We start from the raw sequence: 16,905 nt of genomic DNA, 5'->3' as shown, positions 1-16,905 counted from the left end.
GGCTTGTCCAATCGTTTAGTTGAATTTGGCACAGATGCATTAAAATGAAAACCCTTATCACCTTCCATGCACTGATTTAGCATTTCCCTCCTGAAGCATATCTGTTTCTTTACTGCCTCAAACTTCTGGGTTTTTTTGTTTTCTGTGTGTCTAGGTACTCTACCATCTGCTCTTCTGATTGCCAGAGCCCCGTCTCTGCAATGTCAAGAGTTAGACATTCTTTCTTTGCAAGTAATAGCAGACGACTATCTTGTAGAGTCTTAGCTTTCTCTGCTTGCTGAGTTTCCCATTATTTTATTATTTACAGACTTCTCTGTTTTGCAATTTTTTGGGCATTTTTAGACGCAAATTGTACGGTTTTGACAAGTTGTTCTAAATCTTCTTCACTCTTTGAGTCTATGAATTCAGCAGTTTCATTAAATACGTACATCACTTGAGCTTCATTTGCAATCGCTGTTGAGTTTGGTCGTTTGTGAATGAGATAATCTAGATAACCAAATATTCTCTCTGGTAATTTATTATGTTTGGGGGCGGATGCAGTTGTTTGTTTCACCTCCTCGTTGTGTTTCACTTTGTGGAATCTTCCTCCTGGAATATAGTCTGCAGTCACTCTTTTGAAGAGTTGTAGAATAGTACTCAGAGTATGCTGAAGAAGAGAAAGAGTGATTTCATCGAAGGGCCAGGCCCCATGAGGTATTCATACACTTCATCTTTCTCCAGTAAAGACTTGTCAAAATAACCAGCACGACCAAAAGCAAAATCAGCAAGAATCTTTTCCTATGAAGTGACCTGTTCTAGAAACTTCACGAGCCCAGTATAAATCTCACACATCTCTAGAATATGGCCATTTTTTCAGTTAGTCACCATAGGGGTGCACTTCTTGATTTGTTGATTATACCCAAAACTTTACATCCTGCCAAGTATAGAGGTACCTTACAATCTGCAAGCAGTGGCTTCAGAAGTTCATTTGTTGTACCATGTAATGGAAAATCTTTAATGTGGTTTGCCAAAAAATAAGTACGACCACCAAACAGAAAAACAACATTGAATCTGTTGCTTTGGAAGGGCTGGAAGTAGGTTGAATTCAGACCAACTTTTCCTTTAAAAACCTTCCAAGCCCTATGACACCCATTCTTTTTGTCAGACCTCTTGCAAATGCTTTTCAGGCATTGTGAACAAGGCAAGTTATGCCACTGGAGGTATTAAAGACAGTTATGCCTGGTTCAGCTGCAGCACCGACCTTTCCTTCCAAGTATGATTCCTCAAATCGTTGAAATGATACAGCAACTGCATCGGCCATAGAAGTCAGAAGATGAAGGCCACAGAAGAAGTTGAACATTAGCGACGACTTTTCTTGTTGTATTCCATCATGCAAACTCTCATTCTCCTGTAACAGCTGATATATTGTTTCTTTTTGTTCCTTTACCTTCTGATGAAGCTCTTTGCACTCTCTTCGAGAGATTCTGTGTACGTTCCTGTCCATGGTTTGTTCCCTGAATCATCTGGCTGCTGATCCTCTATTCTTGGCATTTTTTTCAATTTCTGAAAATCAGACATCAAGGACCGCTTAATTTCTTTTCGCGTGACAATTGAGAAGTCAGCTTCTCTGTGCATGTGGATGAAATGGAGATCAGTAGTTTCTCCAGAATTTCCTCCCGGTAAAGCGACTGTCCATTATGTATTGACAGACAACACTAGTCTTCCCCCACTTTGCAATACCAGCCCAGACATTTAGCTTGATTGGTTGTGTGGCTTTTGGCTTGAGTTTTCTTGGACGTCCTTTCCTTTGAAATGTTAACTTGCTGTATCTGTCGAGCTGCACTGTACACTCATCTGTGAAAATAACGTTGAAGGTGTCACCACGACCTACAGTATCACGGCAGAAATCAAGGCATGCTTGCTTGTTGGGTCGCACATTAGTTGACAGTAGCCTGGTCCACTTGCCACCCAACCTAACCTTAAACGTATGCAGCGGATAGTTGATTTTGCAGCACAAGACCAAATATATTATGCAAAATAAGGCTAACATTGGCCCAGAGAAGTTGAGAGGACATGGGAACACATATTTTGGGTATGCTTCAGCCTTCTTCCCCAAGCGTTTATTCCAGCCGCAACTTGAAACAACAAATACAAATGTTCTGGATTTACAGGAATTGCTATGGGGCCCCAGAAACACCTTGAATGATACACAAGTAAAGGCAACAATAATACATGTAGCTATTAGCAAAGTGCACAGTGCTAACAACTATAACGGAGAACTTCTCCTTAGCGTCACGAGCAAGAGACGCCGGGTTTAACGACGCAAAGTAACGGGCAAGAAACGCTGGATCTTGTAATGCATGTGTAACGGGCAAGAGATGCCAAAACTCTAACACATAGATAACGGGCAAGAGACGCCGAACCTTTAACTGGTGGCCAGTAACCGAGAGAGACTGTGTGTGCAGTAAGTCGCCAGAATGTTTGCCCCCATCCCGACCCCCCAAGGTACGGGGGGCCCGGGGGGGGGAGAAGCCACCCCGCGACTGGGGCTTTTATGCCCAGAAGAGGACGTGACTTGTGCCAAACAAGTTCCGACATTAGGAACTTGCCCAATCCCCCCTTTTTTGCCAGTTACAACCCCTCCCCTACTTACAAGGGAATAACAACATACGGACAAAGGTGCACATGCTAGGGCTTGGAAATGCGAGGAGGGTGGAGGAGGGCCTCAGGGTTGTGTTTGAAGAAAGTGATAGCGGCAACTAAGTTCTGGCAGAACAATTTGTTGCTTAGCTGGGAGAGGTGTAAGCCATCTCGCCAGAAGATGCAGTGTTAGGGTTGATACTGTCAGAATGAACTATGGCATGGGCCTTCCCCAGATGTCTGCACAGCCTATGAGCATATTTATTAAGGGCATTGACATTTCTCTGGCCCACTCCAGGGCGTTCCTCATTATAGTAAATAAGGCGCATCAGAATGTCTGACCAAATGATGGTAGTGTTGGGGAGGGGCCTTGTCTGGGCGAATGTACCTAAGAACTGCAGCAGATTGCCACCGCCCCATGGTCTGAATTTGTGGCAGCGGGATGCCATTTGTGGCCACGGAAGTAGCGGCGCCAGTGCGGAACCTGTGTGTATTAAATCCTTCAGTTGAGATCCCACAAGCCACAAGGGACCTCGACAACATACAGCGGAACTGGTACGAGGTCAGTGGGGTGCTGTCAATGTGGATGAAAAGAGGGCCCTGACGTGCGGGCCGCAGTTTCAGGTAACTAGATACCAGGGCCACGGGGCAAATGCCGGGGGGCTGTTGGGGCCTGAGCTGCAGGCGAGATGAGGTGCCGCACTGATCCGTTTTAGAAAACCTAATGGTGACGACTAAACTGGCCACAGGAGGGGGTGTAACTGAGACGTCGCAGACACTCAGGATCTTGGAAGTGTCGCAAGATCGGCTGGGGTCAGAGAACTCCCCAACCCACAGGCAGCCAAAAAAGGCAAGCGAGAACGCCGCGCAGAAGAGGTTGGCTTCGAGCTCAGAGTAAGTAATTGGTGGTATGATGTTGCATAATTTCGTGAGCAAGTGGGTAGTAATGGGGCGTCATCCTTCCTGACAGATGGTAGGTTGCTAGCCACCCCTGGTTTACGGGGGCCCGAATAGCCCAGTTTGAAACCCGACGAAAACCCCACACGGAGAGTGGTAGCTGCCTTGGTAAGCGGGTATGCGTCGAGCCATGGTATAAGTTTTTCGAGGTGTGTGGGGGTGTGGGCCAGGTAGCATAGGCAATTAGTTGAAGAACCGCAAAGAGGTTTGTTAGCGGGGGTGTGGAGGTTGAGACTACTGGGGATTTTGGCTGGTTTTGTTTGCATGTGACTTGCAGGCAAATGCACCATGGCCGGCGGAGTTGCAAGAGAGGCATTTGTGGGGCACCCGGTGGGTCGGTTGAATGCAAAACATGGGGCTCCATTCCTATTGGGTAGGCGGGGGTACGGGTGAAAGGAGCTACTGGCGCGCTTTGGCCCAGAAGCCAGGGCCCCCCCAAGCTTCCTTGAGCAGGCCCAGGGGCAGTGATGTAGAGGGCCCACAGTTCTCCATTGATGATGGACCAGGGACGACTGGGGTGAAGTTGTTGCCGCATTCGAAACTGCCTGTCGTACTCGAGCCAGCCACGGTTAGGGAACCGAGCAGCGGCCGTGCGGATAACATGCATGTTTTTAAGCAATTCCTGATTGCGCCCCGGGTGTGCTGACAAGAAAATTGATGCAAAGATCAGAAATGCATCGGTCCACGATAGGATACAAGTTATTATTTTTTGTGTGTGTATCTTTGATGCAAAGTTGACCTGCCTTATTTAGGGGGAAGGTGAGGTTAGGGGTGGGTGGCTTGGGGGAAGCATGATGGCTGAGTAAGGTATCGAGCTCGCTAAATTCACTCTTGATTATCTTTTCCTTGACACCCACCGGGAACCTACCCCCAAGGGGTTCGCAAATCGAGATGAGGGCCCCCCTTTCGCCCCCGTAAAGGTAGCTGGGGGCATTGGCACTAGAAGCTAAGCCTAAGTGTGAATGGGGGTTAGGTACATGTACATGTATATTAGCTAGGCCTAACCCTAGAGAACCAGTTGGGCCTTCTGGCCCTAGGGAGGTATGGGGGAGACCTAGGGTGGAGGTAGAAAGGCACTTACCCCTCTGACCCAAAGGGGGTTCCCCGGAGACAGGCTCCTGGGAACCGTATTATGCCAGGTTAGCTCATTTGAGGATGCTGGAAATTTTTTAGGATGCCCACACACTGCTCTATTTGCGAAAGATCCTGTTGCTTTCAATTTCTTTAGAAATAGTCGTATCATTCATCACTAATTTTCCCTTATGGCATACATGTAAGTTATAAAATGTCCTTTATGTCGGGGAAAAAAGTGATTTTTTTCAATCTAGCCCTACGTTTTTTTGTGTCTCCGTGGATTCAACAAGTACTAAATGAAAACCTGAATTCTTAATTGCACTTTAATTGATAGCAGCAACAGAGTGGAAATAAGTGTATGTTAACTGTCTTCATTTTTCTCTGGTTTTTCTAAAAGTCATGTATGTAAGTCACTGTTGGATTTACATTTGCTGAGAGTATTGAAGACCTTATGTTTTGCTGTAGTTTTTGCATAATTCATGTGAAATGTGAAAATGTGAAGGTTTTTAATAAGAAAACTCTTTTGATTTTCCAGACCAGTCCTACAAGTTTTTTGTGCATTGCATGTCAAGTGATGTCCATATACAACGTACATGTATGGAACTCTTTCGTTAAAAAAGTTTTTTTTCACTGTGATGTAACATGTACAGTACCGCCCACATGTACATGTGGGTCCGTTTCCTCGTGAGGAACGAGCGAGCACGAGCAAGGAAAATTCTGTTATGAGTACGAGGCTCCTCACAAGCTAACGAGGGGCCTCGCAAGGGAAGCCCTCCACTCGTGAGTTTAAAACAAGGCGATTACGATCTAAACAAAGGACTCTCTCATTCCCGGGTTGCATGCCGGAACACAGCGAGTACCCCTCACTCATAAAGCTGTTCGTAATTGTACATGTGTACGTGCTCTGTGGTTTGTCATAGAGCCATACAGGGTACATGTGAATACATACATGTAGGCCTATACTGTAAATCTGGACCACAGGAGCGCACGGTTGTTTGCCATATTTTGGTGCATAAAGCCCATTCTTGTGAGTGAAAAACCTCAGAGACCACCCCACACAAGGCTAACGTACGTATACATGTAGTACTTGAAAAACTTTAAAGCTTTGTACAATTGTGATCGAACTAATGTATGTACATGTGCAGTTCATCATGGTTGTGCATATTCATCACTCGCTACCTATTGACGTGTGATGTACGTGTGATGGGGATTGTGGCGATGATGACGGCTTGTGATCCTAGTCATGCTAGTAGTACACCTAAATGTACCGTGTTCTAACATATCAGAACTGCCTTGAAAGACATTTTTGGGGCATGGAGCTGCCAAGTTGTTTTTCGATCACAGAACCTTTGCAAGGCGGCGGATGGCTTCATTCACAGACTTTCAACAGGTTCAATGGACGATGGTCTGTTTTCATCATGTTCATAGCTACCAAGTCCATGTAACTCTCCGACCTTTTAGTTTTTCATCGTTGTGGAAAGATAAGCTTTTTCTAATCATGGACATGACCGAAACAATGACAAGTCTATTGACAAACATTCTGACAGTTAACATTTACACCTTGTATCACCATTAATCGTCATCATTTTGCCATTATTCATAATGTTTATTACCACCATCAGTTCAAAGGTAACTTCTCATACAATATTATATTAATCATCTCAATCATGTCAGTGAATGTCAGCCTTTACAAAAAAGCAGAGAAGACTAAGTTTGGTCAGCCAAACGTTTTCTAATTTTGTGTATGTTTTTACTGGAAAATACCTTGATAAATGAAGAATGTTTCAGATTCTTGGTTTCCATGGACTGTGGATTTTGTACCAAACAGCTGAAAATGGTAAGTCGTAAAACTCAAGATTGTACTACATTTTTAACTTATACTCCCTCAAAGAATATTTCAAATAAGATACACAGTCAATTTTATTTTTTTTATGAAAATGGCTTATGTAATGTAATCCTTGGTTATGCTCACTTATTTATTTTTTTTTAAAAGTTCATTAAAATGGGGAAACTTGGAACTGATTGATCAGAAGATGAAATAAGACCAATTAAAGAAAAACATGTCAGCATCACCGCACTCCTTTTGGGGGTTGCCTCAATTTGTTTTAATGTTGAAATTTTTGAATAAGTTTTATTTTCATCGTGCTATGTATTCTGTTTTTCATACACACAAAGTAACACAGAATGAAAACTCAAGTTGTCGATTTAATTTGCAAACATTTTATACTTTTATTTTCAAACAAATTATGGTTTAAATATTTTTTCTGTGCTACATACAGCCCCTATAATATTAAACAAGACTAAACACGTTTTTTGCACCGTGCTTGATGTCTTTCATTTTTAGTAACAATGGAAAATCCACAGTTTGATTTTGTAAAAGTAATGCCGGCCATCTTGAAAAGCCCCTCCTGCCCCCTTTTTTCATAAATCCAGACACTGAGCATGTTTGTATGGTTTTACTCTAATTTGCAAGCCAGAATTTTTTTGTACCCCTTCCTCACTGGATCTTTTTAAATGTCTCCTTTGGGCTTCCTGCACAGCCTTCTGCATCTTTCGTCGAGAGCAGTTACACACTTTTTGTTCCAATAAACCTCATACTCCTGCTTGGGTATCAAAACGTACTTCTCCATGATATCCTTGACAAATGTCAATCTAGGAGGATCTAACGCATCCTTCCCCCAGACCCCCCTGCAGTTGGATCTCACCATCTCTGACTCAGTAAATAGTTCCCTTATCAAAATTAATGCACAATTAGGAATTGAGGATTGCTTGTTGAAGATTTACATGTTTTTTTCTGGTGAAATTAATGACTCATCATCACCTGCCTGAATACCCTCAATGGTCGGTATAGTCTGGATTTGTATGTAGTCTGAACTCATACTCTGAATACTAGAAGTGCCGCTACTTTTTTCCTTCAGGAGGAGCTGAAGAGGCCTGTTGTTTTCCCGTAGCAACTTCCAGTTGCCAAGGGCCAGTTTTGTTACCTCCTCCACAGTCTTCAAGCAGGGGCATGAGTTACAATCAAGCTACATGCAAGTAAAAAACGTACAGGTCCTTGCAGGTTGGCGGGTTCCTGATGGTCTGTGGGTTCCTGCGGTCTGTGGGTCCCTGGTGGTCTGTGGGTTCCTGCTGGTCTGTGGGTTCCTGCTGGTCTGTGGGTCCCTGGTGGTCTGTGGGTCCCTGCTGGTCTGTGAGTTCCTGGGGGTCTGTGTGTTCCTGATGGTCTGTGGGTTCCTGCTGGTCTGTGGGTTCCTGCTGGTCTGTGGGTCCCTGCTGGTCTGTGAGTTCCTGCTGGTCTGTGTGTTCCTGATGGTCTGTGGGTTCCTGCTGGTCTGTGGGTTCCTGCTGGTCTGTGGTTCCGGGTGGTCTTGAGGTTCCTTGTGGTCTTGGGGTTCCACCTCCATGAGGATTTCCTCATCAAGACTTGGTGCACCTAGATTCCATACCTGCTTCAATAAAATATTACAGGACTAAAGCATGTCTCTTTGAAATGCATGTAACTAACTTGCAATGGAGCCCCAGCATTGAATTATTTTCTGCAGTGTAGCATATCCCACCAGTTATTCACACTTAATAATCACAGTTTACAGGTTGATGAAGAATTATGGCCTGTGAGCATGATCTTTATTTGAACGATTCCGTCCAAAAGGTAAGTGGGGTATTTCTCTGCTAGAAGTGAAATCTGGTTTTTCGTTTTGCTGAGTTTTTGAAATGTAACATCAGAGCAAATGCATGACAACAACAATGCTATCTCTTTTTTGAAGGTGTGTTGACTCTGAAAAGAGCCAATTGGTTTAATTAGCTTATTCAAAATCCTGTTGCTTGCCCACTGGCTTGTATCACTGCAGGACCAACTTTCATCATGGAGCAGTAAATGCTCCATGCTTTCATCAGGTGGTTGATGTACCTTGTGGAGGACTCTACTGTCACTTTGATTTGCCAGAAGAGGTGTTTTTCCTCAATGAGTTTGTCTTTGTTCTTTGGTTTTACCTGGCATTGAGGGAATTGTTTCAGCTTGTGCCACAGACATTCTGTGGGGTTATGATCTGGTGATTCTATGGGAACAGGAAACCAGTTGATCCCGATCTGCTGCATGAATTCTTTGGTTTCTCAAGCTCCATGCTTGGGATTGTTCTCCTGCTCGAAGCAGTGCTCCTGGGGAAAATGCTTGTGGATGAAAGGGAGATCAGTAGTTTCTCCAGAATTTCCTCCCAGTAAAGCGACTGTCCATTATGTATTGACAGACAGCACAAGTCTTCCCCCACTTTGAAATACCAGCCCAGACATTCAGCTTGATTGGTTGTGTGGCTTTTGGCTTGAGTTTTCTTGGACATCCTTTCCTTTGAAATGTTAACTTGCTGTACCTGTCGAGCTGCACTGTACGATGGCCTTTCTCCCGATGCTTTGTGACTTTTTGTGAGTGAGGGGAAGGCCTTTCTGTCAGTTCACCAAGTTTCTGCATGAGTTCAGCATTCTCATTTTCAAATGATTTTTTTTTGGTTTGTTAGCTTTTCATTTGCGGCCTCAAAAGCTTGGTAGTTGTAGAAGGTTTTCTTGGTCCTTTGAAGACTGGTAGCTTGTACGATTCCTCCAGCCACTCATTCAATCGTTCCTTTCCATCAGCCCGTCCAATGTTCTTTCTCAGGTCTCTATTCTTGCTGTGAAGTTTTGTCCAACTTAATCGAATCTTGTGCGACCAATCAGTTTCTCCGGTTGTAAGACTATGCAAAATCAGCCGCAGCCAGTCTTCTGTAGCCACCCATTTGGTTGTTGGACTTGTCTCCCGAAGGGTGTACAGCTGTAGTACGTGTTTGTTTTTGAGCGCATGTGGAAGATTAACAGAAGTGCACATGCCATTCTTGAGGGGTTGAAGAAGCTCATCAGTGAGGAGTGGAGTGGTCTTAGCAACTGGAGGTCCAGGGTTCAACTCAACATCACCAGATAGAGTGATACAGAGTTGCCCAGACAAGTGCAGATAGCACAAGGACGATACGATGACTACTGCAAAATAGGTGCGCAGACCTGGACCGGCAGAAAAGCCAGATGACGTGAAGTTTGCAGCATCTTTATCAACTCAGTTTGATGAGCAAGGTCTAGGTTGATAGCAACCAATCCTTTGCCTCCAAACTTCGAGGGAAACACCCATGATAATGCTGGGAAGTAATTCATGGGAAAAATAAAAAAGGTCATCAATATTTCAGTGTCTGAGTGATAATTGAAACCCTATCCCGCACCTAAAATATAATTGTAGTCCCACAAACACATCTTACTGTCCAAATTTTTATGAAAAAAATGATAAATATTAGTTTTTATAAATATTACAGATTCTTACTTGCTTAGGTACAAAAATAGAACAAACTTTTCATTTATTTTGTACAAGAAGACAAACGAAATTGTAACTGTTTTTGTTTGAAAAAAATTGGAACTCCATTCCTAAAACGAAATCAACAATCGATGGGAGTAAATGGGATAAATAGAACAGCCAAAAATGGCCATCCTGACATATCTTCCTTAACTATATGCCGTACTGTTCCTAAAAATGTACTCCCTCTGGAACTACAAAATCCAAGTGCCTAATTGTGCAAATTTCATGATTATAAAAGAGGTTATGATCAATCAAATATTGTTAATTTTCAATCATTTTTAAATGTCTTCACATTAATCAATCAAAAATTGAATTCCTGTACACAAATCTGAGGACCTAATTTCGTATATTTTCACATCGTGCCGCGAAGAATAGGTGTTTAAATGCAATGATCAATGATTTTCGTGGGGTTTTTTTTTCAGTCGTTAGGGTTCTTCTTCGGCAACCAAATGGCATCCATGTGGATGATGCTATCCCACAATGCTTTGTGCAAGCCAAGTGAAACCGATTTTCTGCACGGAGACTGAGTTTTTTACACAACATTTTTTCGGCAGTGTGATGCGCAGTAGCGATGCGCAGTAGCCATATGCAGTCGCTACATTTACTTTACTGACATTCATCAAACCCAGGTCAGTTTTTTGTATGGTACTTTTGCTTAAGAGCATCACAGTCATTCCAAATTTCAAATGCTACAGATAATGTACAACACTAACCCTCACCCTGCTGAATGCCACAAGTTGCAAAGGGGGAAAAATTCTTTGGGATTTCAGGCGTACTTGTATGTGCAGAAATTTTCAGATGAGGGTGAGCACCGAATGCACAAACGTTTTGATGGGGGCTCTGTGGACCCTTCCCTAGAAAACTGGTAGAATTATACTGCTACAGCTATTTCTGGAAAATATCCCCTTCCCCCAAAAAGAAAAAACCTCAACATGTGCCTGAATTCTGCTGCACTCGGCATGCTCACAGCTTGTGTTAGTGTTAGATGCATTCTATCCTCCGTGAGCCCCCATATTATAAGCAAAAACAAAGTTCTCAAAATACTCCACATGAAAAGTTGTCTGTGAGCCCCCAAAATCAAATCTTGGGTGTATGGCTAGTTGTAAATATCGGGCCTAATTAATGGTCAAATGTGTCTCATAAAGGAAACTTCATGCGCAAATTGACAAGAAATAAAATATCAGGGAAAGTAATTGCAAAGAATTTTGGTTTTGCAACGATACCTGTACTGAGACATGTCAAAGTTGTATCATGCTTGTACATAATCTAATTCATTTTGAGATCGTGTGCAAGCTTCTTTCTGTCTAGTAAACACTACCATGGGCCAAAGGTAGCGCTAGCTTACGATCGGTCATGGCAACACAGACGTGGAAACTGGGGATGGCGACCACACAGACTACTATGACTGTGGCTGTCTGTCATGGTTACATGACGATTGCTCTGTATTCTGTCATTTTGAGGGTTTGAAACTGTCCGCCTAGATTTCATCAACAGGGCATATTTAAATTTAAACATAAGCTGTGCATGATCTGTTATTCACTTACGAAATCTGTGAAGATGACGTAGGGTTATTCGACGATGAATGAAATCATCTGTCCTGCGCCGCAACTTTCCCGCCATTCATGTAACATATACAGTTCACGTAACACCAGGAAAGACGAGAAGCACTGGCATATTACACCATGTTGTGATAGTTTGGACGGAAACCAGTGACGGACTGAAAATTTCCCCTAGAAAATTTCCCTCAGAAGGTGTATGTGAAATGGAAACTATTGTGAGGAGAACCAGTTGAACTGGTAGGGGCTTGCAAGATATTGTAACGTGTCCCGCTGAACAGGGTTCGACGCTGGTAAAGAATGACACTCAGCAACAACTCGCTGTTTTGGTCAGGAAATCTGCTTTAATCTCTCGTCCACAACAATCCGTTTTTTTTAGCTCAAATCCAACATGGCGCCTGGCGACATGGACTGCGCAGGCGCGAGGCGGGAAAACCGCGGGCCATTCGCAACCAGCGCGGGCAGCCAGCCAACTCCATGCGGGTCCGAGCTGGCGCCCCCACCGGCCGGACCCGCCGGCGCTACAATATTCACATAACCAAACTTGGCCTGGACAGACATGAAGAACGTAGTCAAACAACGTGGCATATGTCGTTAGTTGATTGAAAATTTAATAAATTGCACCGAATTATCTGCAAAGTGTCAAAAAAGGAACCCATATTTCAGCTTTGGTACAAACATTTCTATTCTGCTTTCCCAGGATGGATATTTATCTTCACACAACAATCTACATGTAGGACAGACGGTTACGTGAATCATACAGTTTCGTTTTCTGAAGAAATTTCTTCGACGATGTTGACTTGGTATCCCCCAAAATTGTAATTACCGAATTGACACAGTGTCTCTTCTGAAGTGGCAGTGCAGAAATAGAAAACAATTGGTTGTTTTATTTTGAAATTACATTTACATCCACCCCATACAGTCAGTGTCCCAATTTGGTGCCCCCCTCCCTGGATGACATTCACATTGACAATAAAACCTATAAAAAATAGATAAGAAATGCAGAGAAGTTCAGTTTATCTTTATTATCAGTACAACTGATAATGTTATTTTATACACAAAATTTATACAGTAAAGTGTGCAGTATTCGTGAAAAGACACCTCTGGAAATGTATACACAAAATAGGCCCCAGAGCAAATAAACAGCCACATCCAGTTTCAAATGTATATGCCAATCACATATCCATGCTAAAGCCAGTTGGCCATAGGTGTTACTCTATCAATGGTGGCAATTGTTACATTTATAGTAAATCCACAGCAAATATGAAGCCTTCATTGTGACCATGCACTTTTACTCTTGAACAGCAATAAATACCAAAATTTCAAACAAGTTTGTAACTTGGTATTACACCAGATACACAAACTAAGGTTCAAACATTCCCATGGTGAAAAAACTAAACTAAATGTAACATGCACTCTGTACCTTATTTGTAAAAGATAATTGCCACGCAATTCTGTATTAGCCTACCATTCACATCATTCTTGAAGTGATAGATGTTTGTTAGTCTCTCAAACCTGTCTGTTCTCAGCAGCCTCCGTATGTCTGACACCATGTCAGCTGTGGTTTTCACCAGGAGCGAAGCTTTCATACTGTAGCTACGCATACATCTTTAAAGGCATCACTGTTTTCCTATTGACATTATAGACAAAAAGTTTCAAGGGAACTGTGAATTATTCAGAATATAAAGGTAAGTTGCACCTTTAATTGCTTTTTTGCCATTATCTTACAAGACTGGCTGATTCAGATTATACCAATTCCTGCAAGTCTCATTCAGATTATACTAATTCCTGCAAGTCTCATTCCACTGATATGTTTAACGGGTGTACTCTGGCAGCAGTCAACATTTCAAATGAATCAGTTTTTAAAAATTGTCTGCCAACCACCACAAAAGACACAAATTTCAACTTTTCTTAAAAAGGACGTCAGATGGAAATATTTCCCATGTGGCTTCAAAATGATGTTTTACTTTCAACCAACACAGAAAACTGAGCAGCGTATTTTTTCACAATGCACCAAACGTGTCACCCACCTTTGTAATTTATCAAAATTCTCATTCATCCACACAACAATTTGATTAATTTGACTAATTACCTCTGTTTTCAATGCTGTCCTCTTCTTTCACCAAAATTTCCATATCATATGGGATACTTTTATCTGTACTGTATATTGCCCATCATCACCAAATGAGCACGAATCAACAAATAAAATACCTTTGACCTTGAACTAAGGATAACCATACTTTTGTTTGACGTTAACATAATTGTCATTCTAAGTACCTCCCTGTCTGCCACAACAGCAGCAATATGGGTGAACCCCTTGTTGTTCCCTTGGGTAAGTTGGGCCATGTTTTCCAAGAAAGCGACGCAGCTTGCATCATTCCTCAGGTTTCATCAGCCTCAAGTTCTTGCTGGTCACTGCTGACTTGTTCCCTCTCATCCTTCCATTCCCTCGCAGGCATCAGAAATGATACAAATGGCCTCGGAGTTGGGATTGGTAGGGAACCAGTGTAAACTCACTCCATCCTTAGTAGTTATGCTGCAAGTAGCAGCAACATACCTCATTGACATGGCCAAAACACTGCAGTTTTGGACCCCAAATAGTAAAGTACCTTCACATGACTTTTGCACACACACATATGGCTTCTGCTAGGTCAGACCAGTCAGCAAGGCAAACATGTTTGCGTCATACCCCTCGTAAAGACTTATGTTAATGCTTAATTAAGCTAAAATTCTGTGGGTGGAGGAACCTGTCGCAACCTTTGAAATAATGTTTCTCATACTTATTCAAGAAACCATTTATCACATCACACAAAATATGAGTCTGTATATCATGATTTTTTGGTTTAACAAGAATAATGCAAAATTATCCATCATCCTGCCTTTAGCTAATTCGATTTGAAGCCATACTTGAAAATGTATTGTAATAAAAATTCTGAAAGTGCCTACTGCAGCCTTGAACTACACGTAGATGTTTGTTTTCTATTTCTGGTATATTTCATTTCTGTCTTTGGGGGGTTGAGGGAGCTTGTTGTAGAAATGCATATTTCTTTCTGTTGATGATTTGAATCAACACGCTGTTTTTAATTTTAAGTTGTCCCTTCCCTTTTAATTGTCCTTGACGAAACAATCAGTTTATAAAGCATGTGGTTCCAGTTTGTAATGTTCAAGAATAGATGCCAATTATTAGTTCATTTGTAAACCAACAAACTTCAGTGTTTCGGTTGTCAAGGCCATAACTATTGTATTTCAATAAGCGTAAATCTTTAGACTTATCACAAAAGCTGGCCTCAGCTTTGTTTTATTTCCAAGAACTCTTTGAATATTGCCAGATACCAGAAGTTTTTTGGGTAAACTGGCAAGAAAATTGTATTTTCCTCGGGTACACCAGACCCAGCCATGTAATAGGGCACACCAGGCCCACCCAAAACACAGCCCCTTAGACCGTGTTAATATTCAGGGCACACTAGACCCTGCTACAAGTATGGCTTACCAGACCATCATAGTGTAATTAGGGCACACCAGGCCCACCGTAAATATGGCACACCAGGCCATCAAAGTAAGGCCACACCTGGCCCACCATTATACAACTCTAAACAAGGCACTGTAGCGGCCCATGTTAATGTAACAATTATAACACACCTGGCTGACCCATAAATGCTGAATAACAACTGGGCATACAAGACCCTAAAATCAGTAAAAGCCAACAGTCATGTTAACACCAATTAATTAATAACTCTGTAGTGAAAACACTAAACCTGAATTATTAAATCTGCAGGCAACAGTTGGGAGGAATGGCCCATGGTGAACATCCATGGAGCCAATCGAGTGCCTGTCACAAAACATCGAGATTACAGCTATAGTGCTTCCATTGTATGCTCTAGCAGCTGTAACTGGTAAGATAACTTTATTGGCCATTGATAGATCATTTCTTGACCGTGTCTGTTGAAATTCCCGCCAAAAACTGCTTCAAAATGTCAAGCTTACTCAAATCTCTATGCAAGGTACAATTCCCAAATCTGAACCTCTGAGGGGAAGAAATGGTTCTTGGTGTACATCCAAGAAACACAAAACCGAATATTTGCGATAATACAAAGCACAATACCAACATTTTGTGCGCACCATAATATGTTACTAAACACAAGGTGAAGATGGGGCGGAGGCGGCTAAACAAAATTTGGAAGTTGCACTGTCTATTAAATCTTTACCCTATAAAGGCTGTGACAAAACTGATCTTAATTACATTCCCTAAATCCATCAAGCCATGCCTCCCATTAAGAAGATGTCCCATTTGTTAAAAGTTTTGTCACAGAAGTTCCCTTATTGGGCTAAATTCTATAATGTAATTGGCCGACACATTATGCTAATTATTCAGTGGATCCTTTTTTAGAATTCTGTGTTTATGCTTCCTTCCAATTCCACACATACCTGCAGATAAGGAAAGCTGGTAAAAAACACTACCTAATAGTTCAAGTACCACGTCTTGGTAGTTAAGCATAGGAGAGATTTCTCAGTTTTTCTTGTCCAAATTTGCAGTGAAATTGGATCATTTAGCTAGTCAGCTTCACAGAGCCATCCTAACACACAGTATTGCTTGCAAGCTGTTACAATACATACATGTACCAACCATTACACACAGGCGAAATACACACATACATGTATGTACCGCAAACCAATTGCAAAGACCTTCATGAAGATGTATGTTTTCCACATGTCCACACTCTGCCTACAGCACTGGCAGAGCCCAATGAATATTCATCACAATGTTGCCTCAAAGCAGCTGATTGGCTGCCTACCACGGTACAGGATCCCTTGTTGACACAGAATTGCTTATGGCATTCTGTGCAGTAAATAAGCAGTACATCCAAATACATGCATTACTTACACATGTACTGTGTAAGCATAATCCGTGCATGCACAAATGTTCATCTTCGAATGTGCTGTGGTTTTAGCTGATGTTGGCATATCTTAACATTAATTAATTCAAAGAACACATTGTTGCATATCATTAATGAAATTATCTGTGACAAACCAATTGAACACTTATATGGAATACTGAGAATAAAGCATTTGATCATTTAATGATGAAATGTCATGTACATGTAGGGCGGCTAGTAACTGCAATCCTCATGTTATTTTCAAAGTGAGAAATGAAATGTTTTATGTTCTTAAGAATTTCGTATGCTCAGTTCGTCCAAAAGGTTTTTTGACAGATATCATTGGTTTTTCTTTTTGCTTAGGTTTTGAAATGTAACATCAGAACAAACGCATGACAACAAGAATGCAGTCTCTTTTTTGAAGATGTGTTGGCTCTGAAAAGAGCCAATTGGTTTAATT

Source organism: Acanthaster planci, linkage group LG07 (assembly GCF_054643075.1).
Source record: "Acanthaster planci isolate LZ-2023a linkage group LG07, COTS_SCS, whole genome shotgun sequence".
In the NCBI taxonomy this organism is placed as follows: Eukaryota; Metazoa; Echinodermata; class Asteroidea; order Valvatida; family Acanthasteridae; genus Acanthaster; species Acanthaster planci.
This window is presented reverse-complemented; position numbering follows the sequence as displayed.